Source organism: Ammospiza nelsoni, chromosome 2 (assembly GCF_027579445.1).
Source record: "Ammospiza nelsoni isolate bAmmNel1 chromosome 2, bAmmNel1.pri, whole genome shotgun sequence".
Classification (NCBI taxonomy): Eukaryota; Metazoa; Chordata; class Aves; order Passeriformes; family Passerellidae; genus Ammospiza; species Ammospiza nelsoni.
In genome coordinates, this window is record NC_080634.1 from 114680834 (window position 1) to 114700301 (window position 19468).

Sequence of the window (19468 nt, forward strand, 5' to 3'; positions counted from 1 at the left end):
AGCACCAGCATATTTGCTTTTGGCCACTTATCCCTCCATCACCACCCCATCCTCCTGTGTCAGGGAGAGGCAGGCACCTCCAGCCAGGTCACTGAGGTGAGCCACAAGAGCCATGAGCTGTGAAAAGGAGGGGCTGGGAGGCAGCTGAGCATCCCCTGGGCTTGTGACACAATGCCTGGACTCATCCCCCAGTTCAGAGTGGGAAGGGCTTTTCCTGACCAGCAGAGACACAGGAAATGTTCCCTCCACCCTGGCACGAGGCTGTGATGGGCATCAGTGAAGGATGAGGGCAAAGGAGAATAAAGGCAACATCTGTCACTTGGGAGGGAACAGCTGGCAAGTTGGTGTGTGATTGAGATGGATTCCCCTGTGGGAATGATGTCTTCCAGGGAGGAGACAAATTCCTGGGCTTTGTGGGCTGACAGGCCACAGGCTCAGAAGAGACCATCCTCCTCTGGTCCCACATCTCCCTGAGTTTTGTGTGTGCTGCTTTTTGTGGCTGGGGGCTGGAGAACAAAAGAGAGCTTGTGAAACACAGGGTTTGTTCAACGTGTTCATTTCATGTTCTTGGGATGCTGACTTGGCCTGGCTGGGCTGAAATCAAGAAGCCAAGCTAGTTTTGGTTGTGCATCAAAATTTCATAGCAGTAAAACAAGGATGGATGTTGTGGCAATGGAAACTCATCTCAGTTCCATTGCTGGTAAGGCTTTTCCTGGGACAGATTTTACTTCCAGATCCCAAATGGAAAGAACCAACACAGAAAAAGAAAAATGGAATGGAAAGAACAGGAAAGCGGAAGGAAGGAAGGAAGGAAGGAAGGAAGGAAGGAAGGAAGGAAGGAAGGAAGGAAGGAAGGAAGGAAGGAAGGAAGGAAGGAAGGAAGGAAGGAAGGAAGGAAGGAAGGAAGGAAGGAAGGAAGGAAGGAAGGAAGGAAGGAAGGAAGGAAGGAAGGAAGGAAGGAAGGAAGGAAGGAAGGAAGGAAGGAAGGAAGGAAGGAAGGAAGGAAGGAAGGAAGGAAGGAAGGAAGGAAGGAAGGAAGGAAGGAAGGAAGGAAATTAAAATGTTGCTGTTTTCTCTCTACAAGAGCCTCTAAGCTGTGAGAGTTCTGATCAGAATTTCTCTGAAATGCTGAAGAAAGTCTTCTTTTATTCTCATACTTTTGTCTGTTGCCCTTTAGGAAATTTCAGTCAGCTGTGCCATTTTGCCTTTTATCCCATAACTCTGCTGCTTTGACATTCAGGTTATGGACCAGGAACACACACTGGCACCAGTGACAGCCATTGTTTTCCTTACAATGCTTGGGTCATGAACCAGTAGGAGAAAATTGGCGTTCAATTCATGAGAACTCTTGCAAAATCCCAAATGCTGCAAAGCAAATGCCCCATCTCTCTTCTGGCTTCTTGGTGCTGTGAGAATTTCGCTGGGAGTCAACAAACTACCTAAGTTTATTTTATTTTATTTTATTTTATTTTATTTTATTTTATTTTATTTTATTTTATTTTATTTTATATTTTAATTTTATTTTAGTTTCTTTTATTTTATTCTGGCTTTGTTTGGATATTCTGTGGCAACAGGGTCAAGATGAGGGTGAAAAGTACTGGAGGGGGAGGAAGAATGGGAAGTCAATAAAGAAAAGAAAAGAGGGGAGTTGTGAGCAGAGGAAAAGGCAGAAATAGGTGATTAAAAAGGGATGTCAATAGTGGCAGCAGAAGCTTGGGACAGGGAAAGGCAACTCCACAATCCCAGTCCACAGAAGGAAGCAAAGTTCTTAACCCCAGCACAGAGATGAGGGGTGTGCAGCCATTTGTACCACAGGTGGCTAAATAATAAATAAGTCCAACTGCATCTCCTCTTTGTTAACAAAGGCTTGAAATCCTCTGCCCTAAGACCATGCAGCCCTTTGAGACCATGCAGCCAAAAATCCATTTATTTCTGTTGTATTAATAGAAGCAGCTCAGGAAGCCCTCAGCCCAGCACGGTTTCAACACTTTATACAGCAGGGGATCTTAATGGGGTCTCTTCCATCCAGGGTGCCATTAGTTCCCTTTCCCATCTCTCCACTCCCCCCTTTCCTATAAAATACTAGTCTAAACACACACTGGGGTGTTAAGAGCAGGGCTTTCTGCACTGGATGGGTGTGAAGTAGCTCTGACTCGTTTTAAACTAGCTTTAAATATTTGTGCCTGTGTAAAAAAAGAAAAAAAACAAAACAAAACAAAAAAAAAATCAACAAAACCCTTCTAAGTAAGTCTGAGTGACCCAGGTGCTGCTTTTCATACTTCTGCATCACCATTTCTGTTTTTCTGCCCGGTCTGTCCCTCAGTCTGCTGCCTCATGTCAGGGACACTGGGTACCTGTTGACAGTTTCCATCACACGCTCCTGCTGGGTGGGACTGCAGCTGGGCACGGCTCTGGGCTATGTGGGAAGCCTTTCAGATGGCCTCAGCTGTGGGATGTTGTTCCTTATGGCATGGTTGGCAGATAGGAAACAGCTGTGTCCATTATACATTTTAAAAATTGCTCCTCAGCACCCTTGCACAGGACTGGCTGGCTGGGGACTTAAGTCAGTCACTTTTTGGGGCCTGAAAGTCCTTCAGGGAAATAGTCACTGAAAGCAGCACTAAGTGATTTAGTGTCATTTTGTGGCCAGATGGCCTGGGCAGTTCCCATCAGAAAAATATTGATTTTTTGGGAAGTTCTTAGAGACAATTTTTCAAATGGGTCTGTAGTCATGGAAAGAACAAATACTTGGTAAAAAGTTTTCTGTTTGTGGCATTCTGGGATTTTTTTGGGTTTTTTTTTTGGGGGGGGGGGTTGGGGTGTTTTTTTTTGTTTGTTTTTGGGTTTTGGGTTTTTTTTTTTTTTGGGGGGGGGGGGAGGGGGTTGGATTTGGGGGGGAGGGGGTTGGGGGTTTTTTTGGTATTTTTTACTTCTTTGGCCTGGACATTGACTGGCCCCTTATTCCAGCTGTCCTGGTCTGACCATTTACAAACTAACCTGGCACAGCAGCCTTTTGGACTTTCTCCCCCCTCCCCTGCAAGAGCAGGCAGCTTTCTGCATAAAAACAGCCAAGCACTTCACAGGTTCTGCTCAGGGGACCTTGCTTGCTTGACAAAACTTGCTGTGGATTATGTTTTCTGGTAAATTGGGTGCCACAAGGATGCCCTTGTGTTTCCCAGCATACAGCTGTGATAGAAATCACAAATTTGAAAGAAGCAAAATCTCCCTCCTTTCCCTGCTGCCCCCTGGTTTCCTCATGTTCCTATTGAAGCATTTGGAGGCAGAGACTGGGAAGACTGAAGTGTCTTGGAAGTGAAGTGGAGCGCTTGGAAACAGCTTGTTTCCACACAGTCTCCAGTCTGTGGGAACAGCAAACTGCGTCGTGTCCCACTTCATCTGCCGCATTTCATTCATTATGCTGCTGGACTGATCTGCTCAGTATCTCTCTCTCCCTCTCCTGCAGCTGTGGGCAGAAGATGATAAATTAGATGTATTAAAGCAAACACTCCCCATCCCCTCAGGTCTCTGCCATTCCAGCTGTCTGAAATCATGCTTTCAGAGCATTGCGACAAACGAGGAGAGTCCCTCAGTGACCGCGGTTGGTGTCGGCGGGGACTTTGAAAGCAGAGTCTGGTTCTGGGAAGTGAAGGCTGCTTCAGGCAGAACAAACACAAATGCTGCCATCTTACCAACCTCTTCCCTTTGTCTCTGCCTCATTCCTCCCCATTTGTGTTTTTGTGGGCAAACCAAGCAATGCATAGCTCGCTCGTTACTGTCACGCACTCGGGTCACCCCAGGGAGTCACGATGCAGATTTTCCATTAGCGTCAAACGTACATGGATTTATGAACTCCCATAACCTGGAGCTGATGGGAGCAGATTAGGGAGCAACTGTTTTTAGATAGCTTGCATACCTAAGAAATCAGCTAATATAAAGCTGCCTGCTGAAAGGTCACTTATTTCCCAAAGAGTGTGAGAGAATATTGTGGTGACCCCTTTTTTGTTATGTTGTCACTTTGTTCTATACATGTACATACACATTGAGGGTTTGGTATTCATTTTTCTCTCTCTCTCTCCTCTCACCCTGAGCTAATTCCCTGTGCTTTATGAAGTGCCTCCTGTGCAAGGACTTGTTATTGGGTATGAGACCTTTGGGATCCAAGACTAAAGACACAAGTGTCTGGTTTTAATGGAGAAAGCTGTGCCAGACCTCACCAGGATAACAGATGGACCAAGATGAAGAATCTGCACCCTGCAGTTGCAACAAAGACCTGACCACACAAAATGAGAGCTGTGAGAGAGAGACTGCACTTCCCAAGTATCCCATCAGCAGCAGGTCTCTGGTCTCATTCAAGGTGTGGCTGTGCCCTCCTACAACACCCCTGCTATACAGAAAGGACTGTCCCTTGTTTATGTGTTCCAGAGCAGGCTCTGTCCCACATCACAGGGTCTGAGGCTTTAAGATGAGTCTTTCTAGACACACCAGAAATCCCCAAACAAAATGGAAATGGAATCCTGTGCTTTGATATAAGATCATCTCTCTGTCCATAGCACTGAAGTTCTGGTTTTGGTTTTAGAGAAAAGCTTCATTTGAAGCTGTTTGTTCTTTCCACAATTATGTTTGTGATTAAGTTCAGGTTGCAAGCACAGGGAGAGAGTTCATCTGGCACTGGAATTCAGCCTTTGTTTGGAGCATGATGGGGAACATCCCACAGTGAAATGCGATGGAAATGTTCAACTTTGGAAATATCCAAATTAGCTTAATTCTCAACTTTTATCATATCACACCATCTCCTTTTAGACCTTCTTTGTAACACCTCATTTTTGGATTAAGTGGTGCATTTGTTCTTGGTGGAGGGGGAGGGTGGTCTTGAAAGCAGCATTTCTCCAGTGAATGCATGCAAAATGCATCTGGTAACTTGAGTTTTGAGTAGCCCCAAGTGCTGAGAGAGGGTGGAGAGATCAGAAATGGTCATGATAGAGTGCTGGTCATCCCTAATGCTGTAAGAACCTTAGCAGCCTTGCTCAGTGCAGGGAGAGTCGTGCCAGGGGAGCAGAGCAGTGCCTCTGAGCTCCTTGACATTCACTGCATGGAGCCAATGGAAGTGGCAAGAGATCTCCTTGGACCAGGTGCTTTATCTGACAGAGGGTTTGTAAGCAGAGTTTCTTCCTTCCCATGTGGTGGAGGGACTGATATGGGCTAGAGAGGGAAAGGAGAGAGAAGACAGGTTCACTTTCCTGGTAGAAACACACAGGCTGAGAGTGCACCCTGCTCCTGTGTCCTGTTTTGTTCAAGAGATGAATGACTCAGGTGAAGGGAATCAGAATTATTCACCTGACCATCTCTGTTGCAAGAAAAACATGTGGGACTTCAGGGGAAGGGAAGATGCATTTTCCCTCAGCTTCTACCTACCTCTGCCTTCCCCCAGGCAGACAGGAAACTCTCACAGACCTGGGCTCCCTGGTGCCTCAAGAGATTGAGGTCCCAACCTCACTGAAGGCAGCCCTGTGTGCATTTTATCTCCCAGGAACCAGGCACAGGGATTTCTCTGTAAGGAAAATTGCTGTAAGATTCCTATGCCACTTGTCAGCAGCGCTCACAGCCACCCCAGCACTCCCCTGTGCCACTGGAGGGTTGTGGCAGGGCAAAGGCACAGGCAGCTGCTCATCACCAAGGTCAGCACTGCCTGGGCTGAGAGCAGATTCCACCAAGAGATCCACAACAGCCTTGTCCAGCTCAGATGCCCCTGAATACTTTGCATTTCTCAGTCAGGGTAACAGTCCTTGCTCAAATATTTTCCTGAGGAGAAGGCATTCAAGTCACTGATGGCAGCACCGAGAATTCAGAACATTTGAGAGCACATGGGTGAACCAAGCTGAAATGTTGATGCAGCTCACCGTACCCTCAAGCGGAACTGAAGAAGACTGGGAGAACAGAGCCCAAAAAGTTTACATTTCACTCCATGTTCTTGCAAGGAATGGCTTGCAGAGACAGGCATGGGTGAACTCTAGGTGTCCACAGGTCAGAGATAAATCCCAGTCTCTCCCATGCCTGACTCAGGAAGATGACACAACTTCCTTCTTCTCAGGAAACTGAAGAAACAAGGATGCTCAGGTGAATTTCTCAATCCCAGCAACTATTTGGTGGTGCCCAAAGAATATCAGCTGTATATATAAATAAATTCATTTTCAATCCAGCTGAGAGAGAGGAAAGCAGACTGCACCACTGCCCCACTGCAGCTTGTTCCTCTCTGCTGCACTTTTGGGAACATTTCAAAAGTAACTTGGAGATGGAAATGGAGTAAGGGGGTTCCTGCCCTCTGGCTCAGCCGTCACAGCAGCTCTCATCGACCCCAGACACTCCTGGTGACTGAAGCTGAGTGAAACCATGAAGGCAGAGGGAATCCTGTCTCCCCTGGAGCAGAAGGAACAGGACAGAGGCCTGATGATTCCCCAGCAGATGGCTTGTCCACAGAAACACACGCTCACTTAATGAGCTGTGCTCTGCACGCCTCCCAGAGGGAAGCAACAGCCAGATAAAGATTTCAAAACTGACCACTTTAGCTCAGCATCTGAGCTGCTTAAAAACCTAACTGTGCCCAGGAGGCAGAAAGGACAGTCCAGAGTCCTGAGTGTCCTCATATTCTCTGCTTGAGGCATTTTACTCCATCCTGGAGGGAAAAGACAGGAAAAATAAGGTGTGCCGTTTATTTATCGAGTTTGGGAAACACAGTTGTGATCGTGGCTTGAACAGCTAAACTGGATAAAGTCTCAGTCCTTTCCTGGTCTAGTTAAAGACTTTGCAATCCTGCTCTAGATGAATGTGCTTTTTAATGTTTTGGTTTGGGTTTTTTTGAGGTTTTTGTTGTTTAACTTGGCTTTGTGTGCGTGAAATGTGGTGGAATGGATTACAGATGTGTGCAAAGATCTGTAAATAGCAGTTTCTTGCTTACAGTTGTGAGTGTATACTGTTTATTAGGCTAAATGCATTCACTATTTAATTCAGAATCAGCAATTGCAAAATATTTTAAAACAGATTATTTTTAAAAGAGAGAGGGGAAAAAAATCAAACAAGGGTGGTGTTTTCTTTTTAAGATTTATGACTAAATAGTTGAGCATAAGCCAAGGCCTGAGGATAATCTTGGACACTTTAAAAATAATATCCCTGAGTGAAATAATAATAACAACATAAAGAACCTACTTTTAAGACCGTGCTTTCCTAGAGTTTTATACCACCACAACCTTTCTACCTTACCTACACACACTCTGTCATGAATACAATAAAAATCTAGGAAATTATTTTTACTTAGAGAAAAAAAAAAATAAGCCACCCAACAAGATGGGTTAATTCTGGGGGAAAAAAACGGGTTCAGAGGAAAAGTAGAGTTGAGTTGATTAAACAAGTGATTCTCCTTTAAGAAAAGTTAGAATCCATGATATTTTAGGGAAATTCCTAGTAATGAATACATGTATTTGGCTTCAGTCATTGTTTTAATCTTTGACCGTTTCTGTAAGATATTAATGACAGGAGTTTGGACTCACTTGTCCCAGTATGTCATGCCTGCTTACTCACTGTGGAAGAAATACAATTTTTGAATTACCTGAAATCAAATCAAATATTTAAATGACAATTTAGAAAATGATTCATTATATTGTACCTTTCAATGCAGTATGAATGCCTTCCAAATATTCTGCATGTGCTTGCAGACCCCCCCTGGGTCTGTATTTTTAAGAGGTCTTGGATGTTTGGGGAGCCTAGCATCCTCACAGGGATTGTATTAAACAGGACCCTCATCCCAGAGCCCATCCACGGGCTGTCAGATTCCCAAAAATGGGCAGGTCAGGGTTCTTGTGCAGCCCCTCTTGGACCCCATGTCCACAATGACAGATTTTGCTCAGCCCTGGTACTGTACAGCTCCAGCTCTCTTACCTCTTTGGGATTTACCCAAGTGAGACAGGACTCTGCCCATTTTTTGGGATGGGGCCACAGTTTCCCAACAACTTCTGGCACTGGAGATGAGCATTAATTACCTTCCACTGCCTGGAATTTTGGCTCCTTCATCTCACCCCATCTAGGCACAAATACAATTGTTAACAAACTCGTAAAGATCCAAATCACACACATCAAGCTCGTACAACACTCTGTGGAAATACCAGGAGCCCACAGCACCCATTGCATCAGGTTTGAGCTGGGTTTTGCTGCCAGAGCCCTGTGAGGAGTCTGCCAGCTTTATCCCAATCCAGCCCAGCCTGGCGACCCTTTATTTGCACAGGCCTTATCTCATCTACCTCAATTGCACACAAATAGTTCCACTCATCTGGGCCACTCCAAATCTGCCACACAGAGCATGAAAAACCCCTCGGCCTCATAAAGGAGCAAATCAAGCAGAGGCTTGGCAAATGTGGGCAGCTGTGGCTGCCTCTGCTGGGCTGGAGGGTGTCCAGGGATAGGGAGTATGGCCCAGGCCGGCACCCACCGGGGCTGGGCAGTGAGGGAGCTCTGTAGCACAGGGAAGTTTTTGGAGGTGGATGGCTCCCCCTCAGTTTTTGTAGGAGTGTCAGGGGGTAGGATGGTTGGGATGGACGGAGATGAGAGATTTCTGAAGCTAGGTTGTGGAACTTGTGGTTTATTGCAAAGGGCCTGGTGCATGGGCCTGCTGGGAGCTGCCAGCCACAGCTCAGAGCAGGCCCCAGAGAAGAGAGGGGGAGAGAGGATGAGAAGGTAAGGTTCCTGTTACAATACAATAAATCTTTTTCTGTGTGTGACGGTGTTCACAGGGGTCTTAGGATGAGGGAAGAGACGAGGATCTGACTCCATGTTTCAGATGGTTTGTTTTATTATTTTATGATATATATCATATTAAAATTATACTAAAAGAATAGAAGAAAGGATTTCATCAGAAGGCCAGCTAAGAATAGAAAAAGAAAGAATGATAACAAAGGCTTGTGTCTTGGACAGAGAGTCTGAGCTAGCTGACTGTGACTGGCCATTAATTATAAACAACCACCTAAGACCAATCACAGATGCACCTGTTGCATTCTACAGCAGCAGATAATCATTGTGTACATTTTGTTCTTGAGGCCTCTCAGCTTCTCAGGAGAAAAAATCTTAAGGAAAGGATTTTTTAGAAAATATCATAGCTACATTCTGTGTTGAATATTCTAATTCTCACTAACCAATCTAGTAAAAGATACAAATCCTATAGCATTTACATACAGCCTGTAAGAATCATTATATTACCATACTGTGTTACATTTTAAACCCTAAAAACTCCTCTTTGGACCCCTTCTGCCAAGCTGTAGGGTCTGCTCTGACCCTTGGACCTGTCTGCAAGCAGAGGGTATTGTTTCATCAAAAGGGGATTACCTTCAGCCAGCCACACCATTGTTTTCCAGTTGTTCAGTAACTGAGGTATCTCAAAGCTTGCTTTCGTTTCAATCTCGCTTATAGTTTCTATATTCTCAAAATCTTTTGCCAGACAATCATATTTATAAGGCTTTCCTGTTTCATCTTCCCCAACAAGTTTTTACCTTGAAACGGCTAAATCTGTCTGCTTTATCTATCAGGGTCAGTAAAGCCCACAGCAGTATTTGTCCTGGCACCAGGCAGAGGATCCCTGTACCAAAGCCCCCCATGAGGGACCCCAGCATCAGGGAATAAAGACCATGTGCTCCCACAGCAGTGCCTCCAGACCTTCAGCTTTCCACCATGTCTGTACAAGGGGACTGAACCCAAATCCTACATTTAAACATCCCCAGGTTTGGTCTGGATGTGAGCAGCAGGGTCACCTGTTGGGGACAGGCCCAGACACCCTGTGGCCTGTGCTCCAACCCCACCAAACTGAGTCCTGCTCCTCAGGGTCACTGGCAGATCCTTTCACCCTGGAAACCCCCCCCCCCCCCGCCGCCAAAAAAAACCCCAAAAAACCAAAAAAAAACAAACCCAAAAAAATACCCTCTCACTCCAGTTGCAGATAGATAGACATTTTCCATGTCCTGAGTCTCCTGATGGTTTAACCCTTTCTGTGCCTCAGCAAGCTGTCACAGAATCATAGAATGGTTTGGGTTGGAAGGGACCTTAAGGATCATCTCATCCCAACTCCCCTGCCACCTGCTAGACCATGGTATTTAAAGCATCTGATCATCCAGTCTGGCCTTGAACTCTTCCAGGGATGGGGCATCCACAGCCTCTCTGGGCAATTTGTGCCAGTACCTCTTCACTTTCTTTCTAACATGTAATTTAAACCTCTCCCCTTAGAGTTTAAAAGAGGAGTGAAAAAAAAAAAGGTGCAGGTGACCCAAACTGCAGGTGTTTGGCTTGGCAAGCTGCTCTTGCTGAAGCTGTGACAGCAACAGGGTTTGCACACTAAGAGTTCAAACCCAGGTTAAAAAAACCCCACACATGCCCTCACTGTCCTGCCCCTGTGCTGTGCAGGTGGCATGGTGTGCAGCTCAGATTCTCCCTCTTGAAGAGCAAAATAAAATCCACCTACCTCTCCCTCCCTGCCAGCAGTGCTTGCTGGTGCCCAGTGCATGCACAAGATCCCTTTCCCCTCACCATCTGGGCTTTCTCCACTTTGGTAGCCTGCTGCACTCCACAGCTGCTTCCTTTGTTTCTCCTAAACCCAGTCCCAGTTTTGCATACAGATGAATATGTGCCACATCTTGTGCTGGAAGAGCAGCTCCCACAGAAAGCCAAGGCTCCACAGAGGCTGATATCCATCATGTCCATCCCTGCCACATCCACAGGGAGCTCTGGGGCTGTCATGTGCTTTAGTTTCACTGACTCCCCTCACCATCACCAATTATCCTTTCCATGTGTGCACCTTCTGCTGCCATCATGCAAAGCTGCTCTGCTGCAGCTCCTCACCCTTATCTTTTGGTGCCTGTGAAACAGCAGGGATAATGGAGGGACAGATTATCAAAACAGGGGCTTTCAGAGCAGCCTGTACCAGTCACCTCAGAGCAGGCACCCAGCACAGCTACACACGGGTGTGCTCAGGTGCCGCCTCCATCAGGTATTTTATAAACAGAGCACACCATCACATGTGCAGTAAATCCCCATTACAAAGCAGATAATTATGTGTACCAAACAGAGCCCTGCAGAGTGCAGCTGGCCAGGAAAGGCTTTTCTCATCACATCCAACAGAAACCCTTCTTTCTTTTTCCTTTTAGGGAGAGGAAAAGCATCTTCTGAAGCTCCACTGAGCAGCTTCTGGCATCAGGTGTAAGGCACATCTCAGCCACACCAGCTGTGCAGAAGGGATTTGTGGTGAGTTAATGGACCTTGGGAGGCAGCAGCCCCTTGAGATGTGGTCTGTTGCTGCTGAAATGTTTCAGATACAACTCCTGCAGTTGTACATGATGAACAAAGACACCCTGCAAAAACAGGGGCTCCCAGAGCACCTGGCTTTCCACCCAAGCACAAGATCCCAGCTCAGATGGCAGGAGCCAGCTCAGTTATGTGGTGGTTCTGTTTAGTTTTCTCCTTTCAAGGGCTGTCTGCTCACAGTGGTAGAGAGCTGGACCCTCATATTGATGGTTCTGGAGGTGCCCCCACCTGTATTCCCTTTCAGCTGCCCAGTGCAGGCACTCTGTGGTTACCACAGGTCACTGGTACCCCACAGTGTGAGGGATTTTTCCTGCTGAGAGCTGTTGTGGATCTGGATGGGTCCGAATGCTGAGAAATGGGACAGAAAAGGTGATTTTTGTCTGGTGGAAATGGAGATGACAGGTATCAAAAATACGTGAGCAAAGAAAAATTTAATCTATTTAGCAAGTGTCTGCCTTCCTGCAGTTGTGGTTTCGAGAGAACTTAATTAGCTGAAGGTTGAGCTCAATATTGTGTTAAGTCACAGCCACCCAATGACTGCCCTGTGGTTTTTTGTCCTTTGATAAAATCGTTGTGAAAGTTCATGCTGCTAATGAAGAGTCCTGCTTCTCTTTTTCTAGGGTTTCTTCCTCCTTCCTCTGTCTTTCTCCAGACTGATGAGTAGGATCTGAAACTGGGTGTCTCTGCGTCAGTTCTTTCTGTGCTACCCAGACATGTTCACACAGGCACCTTCAATGTGCGTGCAACACCTCATGTCTGCATCAGGCTGCAGCTAGAGGGACTTGAAACAGCCTCATGGAGATTGTGAATCAAGATTTAGTATTAAGAGGTCCCAAGCAGAGTGGTTATATTGCCACATTTGGTATGATGTTGGACCCAAGACAAACGTGCACTCAGCACATTCTCCCTCTCAGCACAGGCATAAGTCATGGGAGATCCTTCAGTCTTGTTCAGGCTGTAAATCAGCTTAGGACATGGAGTTGTTGAGCTGCTACAGCCTTTTTCTACTTGAGAACCATTATATCAATGTCTTTGATACAGACATGAGGTAACCAGCTGAAGAATGCGTATGAGGGTGTTTGACTGAATTGCCCACATCCACTTCTGATGGTTTGTTTGTGCCTAATTGCACTGCAAATCCCTCATTGTGAAAGAAGTGACTGATTTTTAGATTACTGGAGCGTGCCTGGTATCAGCTGAGGTTGCAGTGCAAGAGCAGCACTCTGGCTGTGACCAGGCTGAGCTCCAGCTCCAGCCAGACTCTGCAGCCCCTCCACTGGAGTGGCAGAGCTGATGCTGCAGGTGACCTGTCTGCCTAAACACCAGGGGGAAAACACACACAGTGCAGGAAGGGAGGTGAAATGAGGGCTGAAGTGCCTTTCTGGGAGTGTCCATTCCCTCCCCTGCTGCTGGCACCAGTGCAAGGTGGGGGATGCAGCCCTGACCTGGGCTGGATGCAGCTGCAGCCCCTCTCTACACTATCCATTTTATTTGTCTGGATTCCTTGTCCTCCTTTCTCTCTCTTTCCTTTCCCTGGCAAGCTACCTAACATTTTTGTGTCTGAGTGATTGTGAAATCACAGTAACAATACTGTGTATGTAAAAGAAATACTGGACATCTTAACCTTTGTAGGGACATGAACTCCTTGTCCCTATTCCCACTTAAATGTACTGAACTGGGAGCACTTTCAGCAGGGAAAGAAGAGAATGAGGCCTCAGCCATGGACACTGAACTCTCCAGCTGTGTGAAAGATTAAAGCAACAGTCATAATCACTGCTGTAGTCACTTGTTCCTTATCTTAAAACATGGTGCAAAACCTCCCAAGCATGTCTGTGAGCACACTGAGATTTATACCCACAGTAATAATCACAAATTCGGTTTGTTCTTGCAACTAATAAAATAATTAGCAGCAGTCACGTAAAAGGAGAGAGAAATAGGCTAATTCATGCTGGCTTTCAAATGAAAACCATAAAAAAAAAAGCCTAACCCACAAAGATGGTGAAGGCTGTTGTGTTTAACTCCCTCCCAACCCCATTTGGTAGTGGGCACTGGAAGAGCATCCAGATCTCCCATCCAGATCTCCTCCTGCCTTTCCCAGACATCCAGGGGGGATTATCTGGAAGTGCAAAACCCAACAGAACAGAAGACTAAAAAACAATCCAAAAAGCATTTGCACACAGATCAGGCACCCGTGGAGATTTGGAAAAAGCCATGCTGGAGCTTTCTTCTTGGCAGCAGAGCTGGGCCTCATGATCCCCATTAGCAGGCTGCAGCTAGGGGACAGAACATTTAAATGTTCATCAGTGGGGAAGAATACAGCATTTTGTTGATTACAGAGCTGGAATAGAAAAGCCTCCAGAAATTCATTCATTTTTATTATTATTATTATTTCTAACAACTTGTCTGGGAACTTGGAGAAGGCACCAAGGCTGCTTTTCCCTCTGACCCGTGCTTGTGTCCTAGGGAGAGGGGAGCAATGTCCCATTGTTCAGGGGCTATTCTCAGCAGCTGGAGACCAAAACCAGCTTCCCACCAGCCAGCTGGCAATCCCTGCAGCACCACAGTCCTGCCTGCTGGAAGGAGGAGCAGCTCTGTCCACCTTCCCAACCACGTGCTCCTTCCCTCTCCCTGGTGCCAGCAGCAGCACTCACACAGCCCTTGGCAAGCCCAGGCAGGAAACCAGTCCAGCAACCTGCTTTGGAAAAGCAATCCTCATCTCCCCAGAACACATTGGTTTGCAATGAGATCAGGTGCCTGAAGGCAAGGCTGCATTTTTCTGCAGCATTTCAGACTTAAATCAGCACGAACTCTTTGAGATTTTTTCCTGTATGCTTTAGATATGGTGAAACTCCCCCTTTTCCACAGAGCCCTTCTTAAGGCAAGGAAGAGATGACAACACAAAGGAACCTCGTGGTCAATCACAGCCCTGAGAGACAGCAGCATGGATGGTCAAGCAATACATAATTCAGGCACATGGCCTTCAACCTGCTGGGATCTCTCGCTGCTCACAGTGACCCCGAGATACGTTAGAAATTCTCTTTTCCCAGCCTGGCACTTGAAGAAGGAGTCAGAGCTCTTCAGTTCTTGGTCTCAAGGTTGTTTGTTGTATCTTATCTGTAAAATTCTTTCTCCTGTCCAGCTGAGGTCAGCTCAGCAAGACAGTCCAGGCACTCTGCCTGCCCCTGGGACAGTGTTATGTCTTTATACTAAAAACTACGTGTACAATGCTTACAATTACTTTCCAATACCTACCACCTATGTTAGACAGTGAGCTTCTACTCTAAACCAATCTAAAAATGCCAACATCACAGCAGAAGATGGAGGCCCAGAAGAAGAAGGAGAAAGGCTGGACATGCCCAGATCCCTCCATCTTGCCCCCTGAACTCCCATTCTAAAAACCCCAAAATCTACTTTTTCACCCTGTGATAAATTCACTATCATTCTACTTAATTTGTCGTGGCTTGTAATTCTTCATATAAGGTTGGTAACTTGCTCCATGGGTCATAATTAAACCCACAGGCACCTTGGGCTCCGTGCCAGGGCCTTTGAGCCCCTGGCAGGGGTCTTGGCTGCTCTGGACAGCCAGAGGGATGTCCTGGGTCCACTCAAAGGGCTTTTAAGCACAAATCTGACCCCAAAATCATGTAATCAACCCCAAAGTCACAATTAATGAACTTTTAAAAAGGTACATATTTCTGATTTTATTTGCCTTCAGATATCACAACATGAGTATTTTTTCAAGCTTTTTCTTTGCCATCACACTTTCTCTCCCAATCATATTTTTTTTAAGTAAAGAAAGTTGTGATCCAGATTTTAAAAAACCCCAAAAGTATAATTTGGAGAAAGCCACCAGCTGTGAGGAGACCTGTGTTTGCATTGCTGGCTTGGCTGTGGGTCCATGTGGGATGGCAGGACAGGTCTTGGGAAAACCCAAATCCCAAATTTCCCCAAGTCCTCCCAAATCTACCCCACCGTCCCCTCAAAATATCTAATCCCAAAATCCCCAAAAACACCCAAAATCCCCCCCATTTTACCCCTCAAAAATCCCAAGTCCCAAACCCCAAAGCCAAAATGCTCCTAAATCCCCCCAAAATCCCAAATCCCAAAACCCCAAATCCCAAAATCTTGAATCCCCAAAAATCCCAAATCCTGAAATTCCAAAACCCCCAAAATCTCCCCCAAAATTCCCCATTTTACCCCCCAAAACTCCCAAATCCCAAAGTCCCCAAAACCCAAAATCCCAAACAGACAAAAAACCCCAAACAGCCTTTCTTAAAATTATTTTGGAAGAATGTGGAAGATCACACATTGCTTGTATAACTGATGAGGAAGGGTGCTTAAAACTTGTGAGCTTGAGTGTGTGTGCCAGAATTGCTGGGTTTTTATGGGAGATTAGACACTGCTTGACACAGCAGGTCCTCTTGCCAGATCCCTGGTGCACAGACAATTAAATGAGCCAAATAACCACATCTATCTCAGCATGCCCATGCATGTGCAAACAATTACTCTGTGGGACTGTTATTAAAGAAAATTAAATTTTAAATCTCTACCAGTCCAGGAAATCTTAAGGGAGACTAATTTTTTAGGAACCATCTAGTGGGCACAGCCTGGGTAGCCCTGGAAAGGTTTATAAAATCTGGTCCTGAAGTCCCTAATCCTGTTTATCTGCTACTGCACTTATTTTAAAAACCCAGAACTTCTGAGAAATTTAGGAATTCAAAGCCCCAGGGACTCGTGTAAGCCCTTTGGACTTGCAAGAACTCAGGCATTTGTTTTCAGTCATGGCAGTTTTTGGTTGCATAGGGCTTCATCACTAGTTAAATTCTGAGCTGGAATAAGACTGATTTCTTGCTCTGCTTTAGCTGCAAGTTCACTTTTTACCATTTTACATGAAATTTGCTCATCAGCTTTCAAGGAGATAAATCACAGAATTCACAGAAACACTGGGTTGGAAGAGTCCTTCAAGATCATGGGGTCCAACCCAGCCTCAACCCCTCAACTAAACCCTGGTACATCCAGGCTTTGTTAAACACACCCAGGCATGGGGACTCCACCACCTCCCCGGGCAGCCATTCCAGAACTTTCTCACCCTTGCTGCAAAAACCTTTTCCCTGCTCTCCAACCTGTATTTCCCTTGGTGCAGCTCGAGGCTGTGTGCTCTGGTTGTGTCAGTGCTGCTGGAGCAAGAGCCCAGCCCCAGGTGAGCACAGGCACCTTTCAGGAGCTGTGCAGAGTGATGGGGGCAGCCCTGAGTCTCCTTTTCTCCAGGCTGAGCACCCCCAGCTCCCTCAGGGCTTCCTCACAGGGTTTGTGTTCCCAGCCCCTCTCCAGCCTCATTGCCCCCTCTGAATGTCCTCAAGCATCTCAACATCCTTCCCAAACTGAGGGGCCAGAATTGGACACAGTAAAGACTGACAAAACCTTGCAAATAAAACAAAACACCCTTTTTGGCCTCTAAAATAAAGTGATGTTGGGCTTTGCCTGGCTGCTGCCTGGAATTTTGATAAAGGCAGTGGGACTGAGGGAGCCCTTGTGTGGTGTCTGTACAAGTGAGGTTGCCCTGGAGTGTCTGGGAGAGCTCCTGAGTGGAGCTGCTGCACATTTGGACATCTCAATGGGAACTGGCACACGAAGAGGAAGGGCAGGGAGGGAGAGTGGAGGATTCTGGAGATGTCTTCACAGCCCTGGCAGTCTGACAAAGTCATCAAAAGGACATTTGCTGTCAGCTGCAGAATCACCGCTCAAAAATGCTTGAAAAAAAACAAACCCAGTGTCTGCGGGAGAGAGAGAAATAAACACAAAAGTGTTCATGTGTTTAATTAGGTGTTACTGCACAGGGATTGGGCAGGAGGAGGATGTTGGAACTCAGTGCATCCCTCAGGGTGTCCAGAGTTGCTGAGGACCCTGCCAAGGGGCTTGCAGACACTGGCATGCAGCCCAAAGCACCTGGGGATTTGATTTTGACCCCTGGGGCAAGTTGCCAACTTTGTATGAGGGCCAGAAAGGCACACAGGTTTGAATAGTGTAATAACAAAATGATCACAGGGTGAAAACGTAGATTTTAGGATTTTTGTTATGGGGGTTATGGAAACAAGATGGAGGAACTTGGGCGTGTCCAGCCTTTCTCCTTCTTCTTCTTGTTCTCCATTTTCTGCAGTGATGTTGGCACTTCGGGATTGGTTTAGAGTAGAACTGCACTGTCTAACATAGGTGATTCCCAAAGGTACTGGGAATTAAGTGTAAATATGTTATACGTAGTTTGTAGTATGAAAGGACAACACAGAGTGCCTGTGACTGCCCTGCTGAGCAGATCTTGACTGGGCAGAAAGAAAATTTTATAGATAAGAATTAATAAACAACCTCAAGACCAAAAAGTGAAGAGTCCAGACTCATTCTTCAGTAGCACGGGCTGAAGCAGAGACATCCTGCACATCTCAGGGCAGCAATTATCAACAGCTACCCGAGATGAGGATGAGGAAGCTTGAGGATGATGATGAGGATGATGAAACAGGGGCAGCACCAAGCTGGAATCTGAGTGCCTTAGTCCAGCTCTTCTGCTCAGACACAGGGTGACTTTCAACAAGCACAGGCTGACTTTCAACAAGCCCTTCTGGGCTGGGAGGTCTCCACTTCTCCATTGCCTGATAACAAAACCAAGCTCTCTGCCGATCTTTGGAGATCTGCTGCTGCTGCAGAGCCATACAAGTGCAAGGTACCTTTAATCCTTGATGTGATAAATGCTGCTTTAAAGCCCCCTCAGATGATTCCCACTCCTAATGGGGACAGCTGGCTCACTGATGTAAGAGGCCATCCATCAGGATGACCCACTGAAAGGTTTCTACTGTGGCTCCAGTTGTAGCTGCCAAAAGAAGCACTCCAGAAGGGCCTTTGAAATATTGTGTTTTTTAAGTGGAGAAGGAGGGATTGGAATGTCCTCATCCAGCCTTTATTATTTGGCTGCTTTTGAATGACCCTTTTCAAAAAGAAGCTGGGCAGCTATGGAGAAAGAAAAAAAAATAAAAGAGAGAGAGAATAACAAGGCTTAATGCTCCTTTATGCATTTTATAGGTTTAATATAAAAATAGTTATAACAAAAACACAAATCCCATGGTCTGCCTTCCTATTTGCACAGGCTATAATGAGTTGACATTTGAATAAGCCTGGAAAATTGTATTTAATAACTCCTCAGAGGCCCTAGAGTGGGAAAACATATTATTGCTGCCTGATTTGGAAGTTATTGTTTTTTAAGGACATTTTCAGAGCTGCACACCTCTTTGAAGCTGCAATTCTGCATCTTCTGAGCAACTGAATTCCTCACTCGTGATCCCTGTGTGACTGTGTGCACTGTCCCATATTTTGAAGCTCCTGTAGACTGTCAAGGACAGGGAACTGCTCCTGAAGTTTTGCTTCACATTTGTTTTGAGGTGAAAAAAATTGAGTTTAAATTCATTGACCTCTAATTTCTGCTCACATCTCTAAATGCTCTGTAAGGGAGAGGGGATGGACCAGGAGAAGCACACACTGGACTGAACAGCACAGGATCTTCAGGGGAGAATCAGCTCCCTGCTGGTGAAGAAGCAGAGGTTTCTGCAGTTTGCCAGGGCTTATTACTCACCTTGCTTCAGAAGGGAGTTTGCTGGAAGAACCTGTGCCTTGGTTTACACTCTGTTCACATGTGCCTGCTTGGATATCAATTTTTAAAAGCCAGCCTGTAACCTTCCTGGGGTTACCAAGGGGACTGGGTGACATCTCCTGCCATACTGATGGGTGGCACCTGACCTTGGTGTTTCTCTGTGCCCTGGCAAGCCAGCAGCTGAGCCCAGCTTATGTCTAGTGCCAGTTTTTAACCTGTTTCCAAAGGGAAGAAAGGGTTCTACTGTCCAGTGTGACTCCATCTCCCCTTTAATTCATCACCCAAGTTCAGTCTAACCTGCAGAAGTTCAGGGAATGATGCTCCTGCATGTCTCAGGAGGGTTGTGTGGCTGTGTGGACAAGAGATGTCCCCAAAGTGGTGCCACAGGCAGTGTGAAGCAAAGGTGGCAGTGCTGTGCATGTGCCATTTGGCATCCAGACCTCACTGATCTGTACATGCATTTGTTGTTCAGAAAAAAAACTCAGAAAAAGCTTTTTTCTAGGT